Raw genomic sequence first — 16,990 nt, forward strand, 5'->3', positions numbered from 1 at the left:
ACGTGTGAGGCTCGAAATTAAGGGAAAGAATAACTTGAATGTCAAATTATCTAAGATAACCCTATGACCATCATTTAAAGGTAAAAGGGGGAATCAAAAGTTCCTCTTGAAGGGATTGGATCTCAAGCAGAAACATGTGAATGTCGTACGATTCAATTCCAATTTGAAATACAAATAGAAAATACAGAGAAGAACTAAATCACAGGATAAACAATCTCTAATCAGTATGCCAAAATGAGAAGAGAAAGAAATTCTACTTACCCTTGAAGAATACACAATCTTCACGAATCTTCTCTAGATCTCACAAACAGTCACGTTCTCGGTCTCACCACTACGAATGCATAAAATAGAGCAAACAGAACCCAATAAAATTGGATTTTCTTTGGACACCACCACGAGGGCTTCCTTATTATTCTCAAGGTTAAGAACCGTGGCAGAGTTGTGGGCTCGCTTTGGTTAATTTTGGGAGAAGGATGTAGATCTTTTTTTGTGAGAGAAAATCACCAAAGACTTTTCATGGAGAGTTTTTCCCCGGAGAGAAAACGTATGAGGAAGAAGATGAATTCTTACCCAGGTAAACGTGAACCAACTTTTACGTATGGAGAGATTGGGGGAGGGGATATATAAAATTCAATAATTATATAAATAAAATAATAATTTGAATTTTAAATAAAATATATAATAACCAACTTTATTATATATTAATAAAACTATATGTGATATCACATGTAACATATAACCTATAGTTTATATTATATCGCATATAATATAACCTATAGTTTATTAAACTCTGATATAACCTATAGAATTAATATAATCACATTCATATTAATTATGACTTATTGTTTTTCTATGAATCATATTCATATAATTAATATTTGAATCATATTCAAAATTTTCTCTTTTAATTAATTTGAACAATTCAAATTAATCTAAAATTCATTCGATTCTCATTAATCCTAATTGAGCTTACGAGGGGACCTTGTAGACCTATAGATTAAAACTCTAATGATACTTGATTAATTAATTAAACTCTTTAATTAAATTAATCAACTTCTATTAACTGTTGATCACTACATTAAAGATTGACAGTTGTACTCTTCACACTATAGATATATTTCTATATCCATTGAATATAACCAATCAACATTGCGTTGACCTTTCACAAATTGCTCATAAGTACAGTTAGGAAAAAATTACCATTTTACTCCTATAGTTACATCTAACGCATTGAATATCACTGATTCATCTAATGAACAATTAGTTATATTCAAACTATAACTGAACCTTTCTCTGATTAGGAGACGATATGGTGTCACATTGTTCATGAAGGGATTGAATCCAAGTGGAAACGTGTAAATGCCGTACAATTTCAATTTCAATTCGATATAAAATAGAAAATGCAGAGAAGAAAAAGTAAAACTATTTACAGGATAAATATATAAAATTCAGAATGCTTAAAGAGGAGAAAATTAATAGAAGACTACTCACCCTTAAGAATTCATTATCTTTTCACGAATCCTCTCTGATCTCCGCAAGATCGATCCTTCCCTAGTCGCACCAACATGAAATTACAGCAACCCGATCGCAATGAAATTGAAACTCCTTTGGGTTCCATCAAAACGGAGTTGTGGACTCGCTTTGATTAATTTTGGGGAAGGGAAGGAGAAGTTTTGTAAGAAAAATTGGCTAGAGAGTTTTTGTTTTTTTTTCTTTTCAGAGAGAAAACTTAGGAGGAAGAGATGAAGTTTTCTTCAAATGTGAACTACGTTTAAAAAAAATGGGATTGAGAGATTAATTTGGAGGAAGTTATAACTTCCTCCCTAATTATTTAAAAAATAAAAAATCAAATAAGTAATATTTTAAATTTTAAATAAAATAAAATATATAATAACTAATTTTATTATATATTTGTATAAAACTATATGTTATATCACATATAACATATAACTTATAGTTTATATTATATCACATATAATATAAGGTATAGTTTATTAATCTCTCACATATAAGAATTAATATGAATCACGTTCATATTAAATTTAACCTATAATTGTGCAGGAATCATATATTTGAATCAAATTCAAATGTTTCTTTCTCCCATTAAAACTTTATATTATAATGTATCACATACATTATATTAATTATATTTTATATGAATCATATTCATATAATTAATATTTGAATCATATTCAAATATTTATTTATCTCACTAAAACTTATAATGTATCATATATATTATATTAATTATATCTTATATAATTAATTATCTTTAATTAATTTGAACAATTAAATCAAACCTATAATGTACCATATACATTATATTAATTCTATCTCATATAATTGATTAATTTCCTTTAATTAATTTGAACAACTCAAACTAATCCAAAATTAATTCAATTATCATTAATAGTAATTGAGCTAACGAGGGGATCTTATGGACTTATAGATTGAAGCTTTAATGGTACTTGATTAATTAATTAGACTCTTTAATTAAATTAATCAACCTCCAATGGTCTCCCTCCAAATGAATGATCAAAATTAGATTATTTGTAGTACTTTACAACACTTGTAACAACTATAAAATGGGTCGTATTGAAAGGATATGTCGTCCTAATTCTAAGTTTACATAACATATAGAAAATATAAAAGATGGAAACAAGATATACAAGATCTATTAAGCATATATTTGTGTAGAAATTAAATAGAAAAAAGAGGTTCGAAAATCACATACCCTTGAAGACTAAAATCTTCTCAATTTCTCTCCAGAACTCAAACATAAAAACACTTTGATCGTAAAAATACAACAATCAATCGAACACTACCACGAGAAAACCTCATTATTTTCGAGGTAGAGAATGAATGAGAGTTGTGGACTTCAAGATTAATTTGGAGAAAGTATTTGAAGGAAAAAATTTGAGAGAACAAGGCAATATCACACTTACATCCAAAATTTACACACTTTAAGTATATTTATAAGTGAGCAAGAGGAAGATGAAAGAACAAATCCATTCATCTTCTATATGTCAATTAATGATAGAATATGAAGAGAAAAGGTTATTTAAAAACCAATTCTCTAATTAAAAAATATTTAATTAAACAAAAACTAATTTTCTTTAATATATATATATATATATATATCAAATTCATATTAATATTTGAATATTATTTTTCTCTCAAGTAAATCTTTATAGTATAATATTTGTATTATATCTCATAATTATATCTTATAATAATCAATTCTCTTTATTAATTTGAACAATTCAAATTAATCAAAATTAATTCGATTCTCACTTATCCCAAATGAGCTAACGAGGGGACCTTATGGACTTATAGTTTGAAGCTTCAATGGTATTCGATTAATTAATCAAACTCTTTAATAAATTAATTGTTGGATTGTATGTCCTAAAACTCGTAGTTTGTAAAATTATATTCTATTTGCAATAAAGATGTTATTGAGGTTTTGTTCAATAAAACTATGATTGAATATGTAAATTGCACTAAATCCAATAAACTAAGATCCATGGTTGTTACATGAGTATTTGGACTTTATATAGAGACATAAGAGTGGATCAAGTACGAGTAGATAGCCAAAATGGTCTATGGTATACGGATAAGGCTGGGTACCTTATTCTGGAAACACTATCGGATGCGATCCACTTTGTATTTAGTACAAACGATGTGATCCCGAATCGTTCATGTGGAGACATTTGAGTGGAGGCATCTTATACAAAGAGTTTGAATAAGATCGGACCAAGAAATAAGTCACTCTTACTTTTTAATGCTATTTGCTGTTTAAGACTGACTATTTCAATGCGATGACCTAGGTAACTTAACCTTAATCCTGAACTAAATATGAACTCCTGTTTATTCAGAATTATCCTTAAATTTGCATGGGTGAAGGTCGGCTCAACAACGCTGGCATAATAAGCCCCCCATTTCAAGAGTAAGACCGAGTAGATAGCTGAGGACATAGAGTACAAGACAGAATTCACTCCTACTCGATTTTAAGGATAGTAGAGAGGTTGTTCCCTTCAATGCCGACTCCGGGTCTTGAACAAGGACCCCACCCTTTCATTGGCTTGAGAGGGACTCAATTTGGTGATGGATCACAAACCAATTATTCATTAGAGGATCAGTGGGACTTAAGGAGCAAGATGTAATCTCGAGGGTAAAACAATTTTTGACCTAACCGTTATTACAAACAACCTGTGAAGGGTTAACTTACTGATTATGGTTAAATGAAGTGGATAAAAATATATCTACAATGAGATGAGTACAACTACTAGACTTTAGTGGAGTGACCTGGTAATTAACGAATGTTGATTAATTCGGTTTAAGTGTTTAACCGATTAATCTTGGATCGCTGGAGCCCATGATCTGTAGGTCCATTAGGTCCCCTACTAGCTCACAAACGAATTAAACCTTAAAATAACATGATGAGTAAATTTGAAACGTTTAAATTCGAATTAAGAAAATTAGTAATTATATGCGATATAATTACAGTTAAGTTACCAAATTAAACGGAATTGGAGAATTGGATAATATTTAAATTTGATTTAAATATTAAATACATGAATGGGATTCATGATTGTGGAATTTGTAGTGTAAATAATTTAATATTAGATATTAAATTCTTTTAATTAATTATTTAAATTTAATTATTTGAATTATTTTATTTAAAATTAATTATTTGAATTAATTTTATTTAAAAATTAGAAGTTTCAATTTTATGAAAATTCAAATATCAAATTCAAATATTGTTTTAATTTAATTTAATTTTATGAAAATTTAAAATTAAAGAAAATTAAAACAATATTTGAATTTGATATTTGAATTTTCATAAAATTGAAACTTCTAATTTTTAAATAAAATTAATTCAAATTTAAAATTAAAGAAAATTATTTATTAAATTTAAAAATTTAAAAATTGTAAGTGGGTTTTTCCCACTTTCAATACACATCTTCCACCCAAAATCCACTTCCTATTAAGGTCGATTGGTGTCACCTCTTCATGCAATGCATGTACATGAACTTATTGAATAAAATTGGTTTTATTCAACTGATTTAAGGATGATGAATTTGGTTGAAATTCTGAGTTAGTTGAAGAAATGTTCTTCAACTTCTAAACACCAAAAAAACCAGTTTTACCTAAAAAATTCCCTTCAATCCCAACTCATTTTAGATCCCACAATCCAATCTAAGGTCCTAGAGGATAATAAAGAAGATCAAGCAGTGATCCACAAGGAATTGGTGAGACGATTCAAGTTGTATTTGAAGATTGAAGAGATCTTCAAAGATATATCTTTAAAACCCTATTTTAAGTTTATGAGCTTGCATGTTTCTATACTAAAATTGATGGAATTAGAGTGCTTAAGATCTTAATTACTTCCGCTAATTTCATGCTAACTCTATCATTAATCAACTTCCATTAACTGCCGGTCACTCCACTAAAGACCAACAGTTGCACTCTTTGCACTACAGATATATTTCTGTGTCCATTGGATATAACCAATCAACAGTTACGTTGACCATTCACAAATTGCTTGTAAGTACAACTAGGCCAAAATTACTATTTTCCCCTATAGTTACATCTAACTTCTTAAGTACCACTAACCCTCTAATGAATAATAAATTATAGTCTAACTATAACCTGACTTCTCGCAGGCCAAGAGAGAGTGTGACATCACATTGTTCAAGTCTCGAAATCAGCCATTAAATGAACAATTTCTCTACTTACTCTAACAATAAAGAATGAGCAAATTCCTATTTGTGTAGCTGTGTTCCCAACTCCCCAATCAGATGAATCCTCATAATGACAGGCATATTGAGTCGGCGAAACTAACCACTCTCACCTATACAAATCAAAGGATCGCCTTCATAGGCAGCATGAGTTCACAACTCACCCAGAATTCAAGTCAAGACACCTATGGTCATCCTAGTGAAATATAAGTCTCATCTATCAACGGTGTTATATTGAGAGACTATTCATTTCGTGGTCTGATTATATATGAACTCTTTATATAGAATACTCCTGCTTACATGTCTCCACATTAATGATCGTCATCGAATCATTTGTAGCATTTTACAACAATTGTAACAATTACAAAGTAGGTCGTATTCATAGTGCACCAGGATAAAGTATCCAGCCTTATCCATCTACTATAGACCGTTTAGGTTATTGCTTAAACGTGATCCATGATAAGGTACCCAGCCTCATCTGTCTACTACAGGTTGTTCAGGTTATCATTTAAACATGATCCACCTGTATGTCTCTACATACATGTTTAAATTATATAAAATATAACTTAGGATCTTAGTTTATTGGATTGAGTGTATGCACATAAAATAACAATTATTTTATTAATAACAACTTGTTTACAAAGTCTTATAAACTACAAGAATACAGGAGATTAAGGATACTGTTGGGTTAATAATTTAGGGACGCGTTTTGTTTTATTTTATTTTTATCATTTAAGGACAGATGGGTTTGAACATGAAATCATGCTTTAGACATAACTGATGCGTTTACTCCCATGCATCTGAGATCATGCGTCGAAATGATGATGCGTTAATCTTAGCATGCAATGATCATGCGTTCCTATCACAAGTTTTCTTACGCTTGTGCCAAGTATAATACAAACGCAAGTTTCTCAGGTAATCCGAGGTCGAACACGGGGACTTGTCACTCAATAATATTTATGAGGTTATGTGTTTGAGGCGATGAATAAGAATAAAAATAAAGCGAAGAAGGTTTAAATGTTTTACACACTACTCCTACTTCTAACTAAACAGATTGAGTAATAGAAGACTTGCAATGAGAATAAGTAGAGACACAACAACCAATAATGCATAGTAACATTTACTATCTTAAATCGCCCTAGTAATCCCAGCTCATTGCACTAATGCATCACACCTCTAGGTGGTCAGCCGCATGACTATCTCTATAGTGCATGGTTGCGTCGAGCATAAGATTGTGCCTATCTCTAGAAACAATATGAACCTTGCTTAGTACATTCCATCCCTTACCTTCTCAGGCAGTTAGATGCGACTACTTAACTTATAGACAAGCAATGCAGCATCCCATAGACAGGCGTTGCCACAGCCTTTCACCAAGCAAAGAGGATTAACTCACTATTCTCGCACAACGCACACCTCTCGGTGGGTTGTTACATGCGTCCTATCTCTAGGCTACATGATTAAGCATGCGATTGACTTTGATAAATAAATGCTGAAGATAATCTATGATAGAGATGAAGATGATGAAGAAGACGACAATGAAGGAGTTAAGATTTGCATTGATCACAAAATATCTTAATATCTCAAGCTAAAATGTAATACAATACAGAGATTAGAAGGGAGATGAAGGACTCTGCGTCAAGGCTGCCGGTGGTGCCATGGTTGAATGGTGGAGATGTCTCTCTCGAGCTCTAACTCCAGCGAATGCTCCGATCGTCACTCAGTCTGGGTTGTGGAGATGAAGAATTCTCACTGGAAATCTCTTTCAAGCTCTCATCTGTGATCACAAACTTCTGCCTTGAGGCAAAAGCTTGGATGTTTCAAAATGAAGGTCTCAAAGGCTATTTATAGAACTTGGACGCCGACAGCTGTAATGATGGAGGTATGGCTCACTGCTGCTTTTATTGCGGTATGGGCGTTGTCACATCGTCTTATCTTATTGATACTCCCAAGGTATGCGTCCGCGCTTAATTTAGCTGAAGTTATCAACGCGTTCTACCTATCTTGCAATCTTCTATTATGGCTGTCACTCCGTGGCCTCAATCTCTATTTGTTCACCGCGTTCTCCATGCATTGGGTGCATGCGTTTACCGCAACTTCCATGCGTTGGACGCATGAGGTTGCCGCCTGCGTTCGTCTTTTGCGGTCGTTTGGCTTCAGCACATGCGTTTGTCTGTGATTGCTTATTACAAACGCATGCATTTAATTCCTGTGATAGCTACAAAAATCGATACTTTGGCACCGAATAACGTATAATATTGGGTCAGTGAGGTTTTAGGTGCTTATCGACGGAAAACTCAATTTTTCACAAATTCTAAGTATTATCACTGCGTTTTCTACCTGTTAGCTCTCATAATTCTAAATAAAAAGCTTATAATAACTGGCATTTTTACCAGTTATCAGATACCCCAACAATCTCCCACTTATCCTAAAGCTAAGGAAGTGAAGTGTACAATACAAATAAAGTATAAAAAACACAATAGACTAGGGTATACACTATATCTTAGTAACATCTCCCACTTGCCTTAGACAATATGCCGCATATCCCATAAATCCAGACTTTCTAGATGACCCTCGAACACTTTAGCCATGAAAGGCTTCATAAATGGATCAGCAACGTTGTGCTTCGAAGGAATCTTCATGATAATCACGTCATCTCGTTCCACAATCTATCAAATCAAGTGATATTTCTGAAGGGATCGAACCTTGAGCGAAAGCATGTGAATGCCTTACATCCTAAAAATCGATCTTTTAATAAACAAAAACAGTGTTCTAAAACAGAACGCATGAAGGATAAACATGTTAAAAGCATGCTTTAATGAAGGAAAACTAAGAGGGAGAACTATTTCTTACCTTTGAAGATTCCCAAGCTTCTATAAAGATCCTCTCAGTTTTCCAACGAACGTCTCCTTAATCGATTTTAAACACAAACGTCTCCTCAATTGATCTTGAACACCACGAGAATAACCTTATTATTCTCTAGGATTCTCATAGAAGGATATGTGGTATTCAACTATTAGAAGATGAATAGGTAGAGAGATTTCTTTGGAGAGAGTGAAGAGGATTTTCTTTTGGTGATTAGGTTAAAATTCACTAAATGAATTCATGCTCTAAAAGGACCATAAAGAAGAATTTATATGGAGAAAAGTTAACCTCTTCTCCAAGTCTTTCCTAATTTACCCTTGTGCTCAATTAATTAAATAATATTTATTTAATTAGTACATTAATTAAATAACCACATATACATTAAATCCAATTTAACGTATATATTTAATTAACAAAAATAAACGTTGTATGTTTATGTGCACCACCTCTCTATTAATTTAATTGATAAATTATTTATGGATCTAATTCACTTGAATTAAACATTTGAATCTCATTCAAATATATCTTTCCAACTTAATTCAAATTATAGATCACATCCATAAGCAATTACATACTAATCACATTAATATACAATTTTCTCAATTTGATTTGAACAATTCAAATAATCCCTCTTTAATATCCTTTAGTGAGTTAACAAGGGGACCTGGTGGACCAACAAATCAAAAGCTCCAACGATATGAGATTAATTGGCTAAACTCATTAACCAAATTAATCAATATTCGCTAACTGTGGGTACATTCCAGTAAAGATCTACAACTCCATTCTTATCACTGTAAATATATTTCTGTATCCACGAACATAGACCAATAACAACAAGTTAGTTTTTCGAGAGTGTCCGTAACACCAACTGGGTCAAATTACCATTTTACCCTTGGGTTAACTCTGACTTCTTAAGTAGCAGTACTTCTCTAATGAGCAACCTGTCTATAGTCCAACCAATAAACAGAAACCCTCTCGAGCCAATGAGAGGGTAGGGCTCTTTGTTCAAGTCCCGAAGACACCACTTAAGGGAACACTCATCTACTTACACTGAAGTCGGGAAGAAGTGAATTCCTTATTGTATTATTATGTTCCCAGCTCCCGCCTTGGTCTTGTCCCCAAAATAGTAGGCTTATTTAGTCGACAAACTGGTCACTCTCACCCATACATATCAAAGGACATTCCCTCATGAACAGGAGTTTAGAATACACTCAGGATTAAGTCTAAGGGGGCGTTTAGGGCGCAAAGTAGGTTATTATATTTTGTGGTTATTATAGTCGGTGGGTTATAATAAACTGTCTATTTTTATAATCTGTCTTTGGGGTGTGGACTATTATAGTTTTGTTTATAATAGTTTGTGTTTAGGGTGTAGAGTATTGTAGTCCGTGTTTGGAGTGCAGGTTATTATAGTCGGAATTATAATAGTTTGTAGTTTAAATGTAGATTATTTTAGACAGTGTGTAACTTTTTCTACTACCATCTTTTATAATACTAATAATTATGCATATGAAATATCATATTTTGAAAATATAATTAAGAATATATGTTCCACCAATTTATACAAAATTAATTTGATTGTATTTTATGCTAAAAGCTAATCACCATTTTTTTTTCATTTTGGGAGGTACCTTGGTTAACATGGCCACAAAAGAAAAAAAAGTACATTACTTTCGGATGCAATTCATGTGTTTCATATATAAACCTCATTTTTTTAAGTACAAAAAAATGTAAGACAAAATAACTAACTCATGATTGCATGATTAAAATATGACCAAGAAACATACCAAATGTACTACAAACTTAAATGCATAATTGAAACAAAGTAATTATTGTTCATTATTGAAAAGTAGTCCAAAACACGTGTTGATCAAATATTTTCTTCAAGGATGAGGTTGCAATAGTCCAACTTCAGGGTTGTGGGAACGGATAAGAAGCTCTATGTATCTTACACCCTACGAAATATGACTTTTATAAGCTTTACACTCTGTCAATTATGCAATTCAGGAATATCTTGGAGTTAGTTTATGACTTCTGCACATAGTTTGACTTTGGTTGCACGCTTCTCTTTCGGCCATCCTGTAATCGCCTTCAATTGGTCATTTGCGAACTCCATCGTATTCCTAACAATCTCTGCCATTTTATATTGATTCCTACTTCACTTTCTCTTACTTTCTCTCGAAGCATTTCCTCCTTTGGTGCTTCGACCAGTACGTGTTCCATGCATGTCATCATGTGACATGCTCATGTCCTGTCTAAACATCGTGGGGATGTTCGGATCTTGTGACGAATAGGAACACCATTATTCATATGGATTGGCACATTAAACCCGACGTTCGCAAAGGTCTCTAGCCATCCTCCCATAGTCCGATCCTTGCCAAAAACGTAGGCCAGATCAACATAGTATGGGAACGACTTGTGTAAAATTCTCTTTCCTGTAGGATGACTCTACATGAAGGGTGAAGTGGATGTTATGATTATGTTACCAATATTCGTAAATCAATTTAGACAAAATTACTCCATTACCCATCCATCAAATAACTCTTGCTCTATAAAGATGCATTGGAATTCCTCATTCCAGTCAAATCCACTACAAGTCGGTTCTCTCATTTTTGCGATCGTTTGGTAAGTTTTTTTTTCTTCAGGTATTTGACTCGACATCTATAGTTGGTGATCCTTGGATATTACAATCGGGCAACTTCTTAGCCATCAAACGTTGTAGTTGTGCCAAGTACCCAGGTCGAAACATCCCATTGTCTGATCTTCATCCACCAAATGCGACCAACGCCACCAAACATTCGACTAGCTTCGCTTCTTCCTCTTTAGTCCAAGTGTGCTTTGGGGCTCTTGAGGAACTTGTCATTCTACTGTATACACGTACACATTTTAATACAATTAAACAATAAACAAAAATATGAAACATAATTAATGGGTAAAGTGAAGTACAAAATATAGTAAACATAATGAGAGAGTTCCGGATGAAATCATTTCACAACACACGACAAAGAAAATAAGCGTTCTAATTGATTAAAGAAAGATAAAGGCACTACACGCTACGCAACTCCTATTTAGTAAACATCTTTTGCGCCAATTCATCCCTCCATTGGGTCCATTCATTTGAACTCTCAATATAATCGATCTCATATTCCCAGTAGTAGAAAAGCTTAAATCCATCTCATCCAAATCCTTGGTCAATTCACTGTTAGTCATCTCCCTATTATAAGATTGTGCAGAAGGTAACACGCCATGATGGTTTGATATTAGATTTGCACTGGGTAGTATGATTTTCCTCACAAGATTTCCCATCTACCTTTCAATAATCCGAACGTTCTCTCGATGACATTCCATGCAGAAGAATGCTTCATGTTAAAAAATTTTTGTGGAGTTGTTGGTGCATTACCTCTTCCACGCCACTCTGAAATATGATATCTTTCGCCTCTATATGGAGCCAAAAAAATCCTATGCATTTGGGTACCCGACATCACATAGATAATAATATCTTGTTGAATGTCGAATCGTTTCAAACCTCATATTAGAAATACAATGAATAGGGAGAGATAGTATGTATAGCTAGTTACCCTTTGAAACCTTCAGTCTGTTAGGTCATGATATTGCATCTTTGAGAAATCAAAAATCAACTGCAGAACCTTCCCACCCTGATAAGTGGAATACAAAGTCGCCATTTATATTGCACACACCGAGTACATTAGTTGCAATTTCACCATTCCTCGTCTTATACCTTAGGTGATCAGTTGCACTGACATTTACCTTGATGTACGTGTCATCTAACACACCCAAACAATTCTGTGGTGGAACAAAATAAGAAATGTTCATAAGCATATGTTCATCTAACAAATAAGTCATGTCGAACTAATGTTGGTGTAGTTGAACTGTACCTCAAACCATTTCCATCGTTGATCTGTACACAATTTTGTGACCAACAAAGGTTTTTTTAACAATACGTTGTGTAATCGTAACACTACTAATAAAACGATGTTGAAATGCCTACAAACAGTCTCACAAGACCATACAAATTCTCTTTGAACTACCCGACTCTTAACGTTGTGGGCTAAAATATGTAAGAACATGGCAACCATCTCCTCTATATCTATAACTTCAGTTCTGACTAATCTGTCAATTGTCTTAAGTAAATGACATAAAATGGCAAAACATCTTCTATCCATTCTTGTACTTTGACGACAACATAAGTTGGACTCATGAATGAGTTGAAAGTATGCCAATTGTCTAATACGATGTCTATTATCGTGTGATGTATTTTCTATCCTCCTATGGGTCCATTATGTACTAAAAAAATTGGAGCTGGCCCTAAAAGAGAAATTTTAGATCATAAAATAATTACAATACCGATTTTTTATGTTATTTTTTTACGTTATTTTAAAAACAAATACACTGTCAATTGGTACTATATTTTTTAAAACAAATCCAACAAATTGACTTTTTTTTTTATGTCATTCTAGAAACGAATTAAATTGTTCTTTTTATACATTATTGATTAGGACTCTTTTCTTAAAAAACTATTTTTTTTTCCTCTTCTTTCTTTCATATTATTCTAGAACTATTTTAATCTGTTGGGTCCTTTGTTAGGTACAAACTATTTTAATTAATCCAAATTTTCAAACAGCTTTAGTACAATAGTTGAATTCTTAGTCAAATTCCAAAAATAAAAACCATTTTTTTGAAAGCTACTTTATTTAGTTCTCTGATTTTGCCTTGTTTTTTAAATCATTGTAGATTTTAAATTATACAGAAGTTCTAATTTCTTGTTGTCTAATTATCCATTAATTTATGGATTTGGTTGGTTTTGATTTGAATTTAAGACTTATTTTAATTAATCCATAATTCTAAGATTTCAAACAAATATTTTGTTAAGTACAACTATTTTAATTAATCCAAAATTTCAAACTTTAGTGTAATAGTTGAATTCTTAGTCAAATTTCAAAAATAAAAACCATTTTTTGAAAGCTACTTTTTCTAGTTCTCAAATTTTGTCTTGGTTTTTTAAATCATTGGTGAAAGTAGATAATAAAGAAAGAAATTTGGAAGTGAAAGTAGTGTTCACATTCTTAATTTTCAAAAAACATTGTTTCTTTTTTCCTGGTAATCTTTCTTTTCATGTTAACAACACTGCTCCCTTTTTGGAGACTTACAAAACTGATTTTTGTCCATAGCAAACTGTTTTTTTTACACTGATTTTTGTATTACTTTTTTAAAAAAAATAATATTACAGTCATTCATCCAAACATAGCCACAAGTATAAAATAATGTTTTTCATCCAAACATAAACAGGATTTACAAAACAGTCATCCGACTATAAATTCATCCAAACAGCTATAAATTCTTTCAAATAGCTATAAATACGAAACAAACTTATATTACTATTTCCATCATACAAACAACTATAATTAATAATATATGAATATTCATCCAAATTACTATAGATTCATGCTAATGAACCTCATGCAATGCTCGAGTATGCTAATAGTCCACCCTGACAAGAGCACACAAAAAGTAATGATTAGCAACAAATATAAGTAAGATAAAGAAAAATGTGTAACCTAAACCCCGAAAAGGACTACATAGACGATAATAAAGACAGATAATTATCACCTTAGTAAGAGAAAATTGATAAACAGTGTTTGATCTGGCTGATTGGTAATAAGACCAACCCTAAAACAAGTTACAATAAATAACGTTAGTATTATACTTAAGAAGTTATAATAGGGAGGCACTCATTAACACCCGTAATAAAAAAAAATGTATAAAGAGGGAGAAGACATACCATTTGCATTTATGAAGTAGATGGCATGTGTTTGTCCTTATACTTGAAGGCAAGTAAGAGCATAATTATAAAGTGCAAAAAAAAAAAAAAAAAAAAATTGAATGGAATAGGGTCCAGCCTCAAAGTTATGAAATTCATTCATTGAAACTTGAATTTTAGATATTATCATGAATAATGATAAATGGGAAATCAACAATGTACATAGAACGACCAACAATTGATTTTAAATCATAGAAAAACAATGGTAAATTATTTCATTCAAGAAAGAAGAATTGAAAATTAAAGACGAACAATAGAGACAATAGAAACTAAAAAGATGCAAAGTTCATGGAAACACAGAATAAAAAAAATATTGGAGACAAGAGAAATGAGATACCAATTGCATTAAGCAAGTAGATGGAATGAGTTTGGCTTAAGTTGAAGGAAAGTGAGACACAAATATATAGTTGTGTGAACTATTGGCCCATGAAATTTTTTATGTGAGATGCACATATAAATAAAAGTCAATGATTTTGACATAAAACCTACCCAATAAATAGTAACTAACAACCACTATCAATAAGTATACAATAAACCATCTGAAAAAGGGATATGCTAATGATGAATATAGTAAACAATACTTAACAACCACTTTCAATCAATATACAATAAACAATGGTCAAATAGAGGCCAAAAGTTACAAAATGGACAATAAATGGACAAACAGAGACTGAAATGAACAAACAATGGACAAACAGTTACCAAAATTTATGGAAATGGCCAACCAATAGACAAACAGAGGCCAAAAGTGACTAACAATTGACAGACAGTGACCAAAATGGACAAACAATGGAACCTAATTTAGAAAATGGACAAATAATTAATCCAAGAATGAACATAACACTATAAACAACACAGTGAAAGTAACCTAATCAAAATCCATTCTTCTTCATCAGACTGTGATAAAACTGATAGAGATGAAGAAACGCGAAACCAGACCTGAAGACGGCACCAAAACCATATCTAAAGTTGGAGAAGTAAAAAAAGAAGGAAGACTGAAACCATATTTAAGCATAGTGTTCAATCAGACAAGAAATGAGACAAAAATGATGAGGGGGAAGAGAGAAGATGTTGCTGAAGGAAATCGAACTCGAGGATTTCCATGAGCAACATAATAAATCATTCCAAATTACAATCATGTATGAACATTACAAATTACAGTCGTAAATAGAGACAAATGGTTATGCATTCAGTATAGAAATTAAACATGATATCTATAAATGAATAAGCAAAATGCTACGAACATTTATAGACTCGTTTCCACACGCTTCTTACTCACGAACGCTCGAACACAGCAACCTCGAACGCTCGAACAACACGACCGCTCTGCAGCACGAACACCGCACACTCGTCCTCAGCGATCACCTCGGTCATGAACACCCCAAAAACACGAACGACCTCCATAGAACCTTGATGACGTCCAGTTAAGTATGACACCACCAAGAAGGCTACTTCTGTTACATGAGATTCTTTTTCCGAGAGAAATCTCAAAACAAATTTTGCCAAAACTTACTAAAATTAGGAAAACCATTTTTCTTTTTATCTCACGGTTACTATGAACTACCAATAACCTTCCACTCAATTGGTTATTAGAGAAAAGAAATTAATTATCTAATAATTAATATTACTATAAATATAAATGATAATCAACTTATCATACTATATTTATAACCTATAGTTTTAATATTTCATCTCATGAAACATATAAATCATAGTTCTTTTTCTATTCCATGATACTTAATGTAAATCTCATTTACATTAATCCTCCACTAAATGTATCTCATACACCATACAGATCATATCATATATAATCAAAATACCTCTTGTCAACTTGAACATTTCAAATTAACACCAAGAACTAATCCTCAACTAAATCCATTGAGCTACCAAGGGGACCTTATAGACCTGTAGCTCGAAGCTTCAATGGTATGTGAATAACTGACTAAACTCTTTAGTCACGGGATCCACCATCCATTAACTGCCAGGCACTCTACTAAAGACCGACAGCTAAACTCTCCTTACCACAATTATATTATGTGTCCATCTTAACCAATCCGCAGTGCGACAACCTTTCACAGATCACTCGTAAGTACAGTTGGACCAATAACCGTTATGCCTCTATAGTTACATCTAACTCCTTAAGTACCACTGATCCTTCTAATGAACATAAGTCATAGTCTTATTATGACTGAGTTCTCTCTTCCAAAGAGAAGTGGTGGCCACTATGTTCAAGCCTCGGAATCAGCCCTTAAGAGAGCAATCTCTCTACTTATCCCTGCTTCGGGAAAGAAGTGAATTCCATCTTGTGGATTGAGTTCCCAGCTCCCAGATCAGACAAGTCCCCAAAAAGGTAAGCTTGTTAAATTGGCAATCTAGCCACTGTCACCCATACTAATCAAAGGACCGCCCTCAAAGGCAAGAGTTCCCAAAACACTTAGAATTGAGGTAGTGTCACCTATGGTCATTTAAGTGAGATATAAGTCTCTAGTATCAATGGCGTTATATACAGAATCTAGTCATCTCGTGGTCCAGGTCTTATACAAACTCTTTG

The 16,990-nt window shown here is 32.6% G+C and overlaps 1 pseudogene; it reads right to left on the reverse strand.

Moving 5' to 3' along the window:
- Positions 1-10,844: 10,844 nt before the first annotated feature.
- Positions 10,845-11,463, reverse strand: LOC150035741 (uncharacterized; annotated as a pseudogene).
- Positions 11,464-16,990: the final 5,527 nt, after the last annotated feature.

The sequence above is a fragment of the Benincasa hispida genome, chromosome 6, assembly GCF_027475165.1.
Source record: "Benincasa hispida cultivar pf3 chromosome 6, pf3_genome.v1.1, whole genome shotgun sequence".
NCBI lineage: Eukaryota > Viridiplantae > Streptophyta > Magnoliopsida > Cucurbitales > Cucurbitaceae > Benincasa > Benincasa hispida.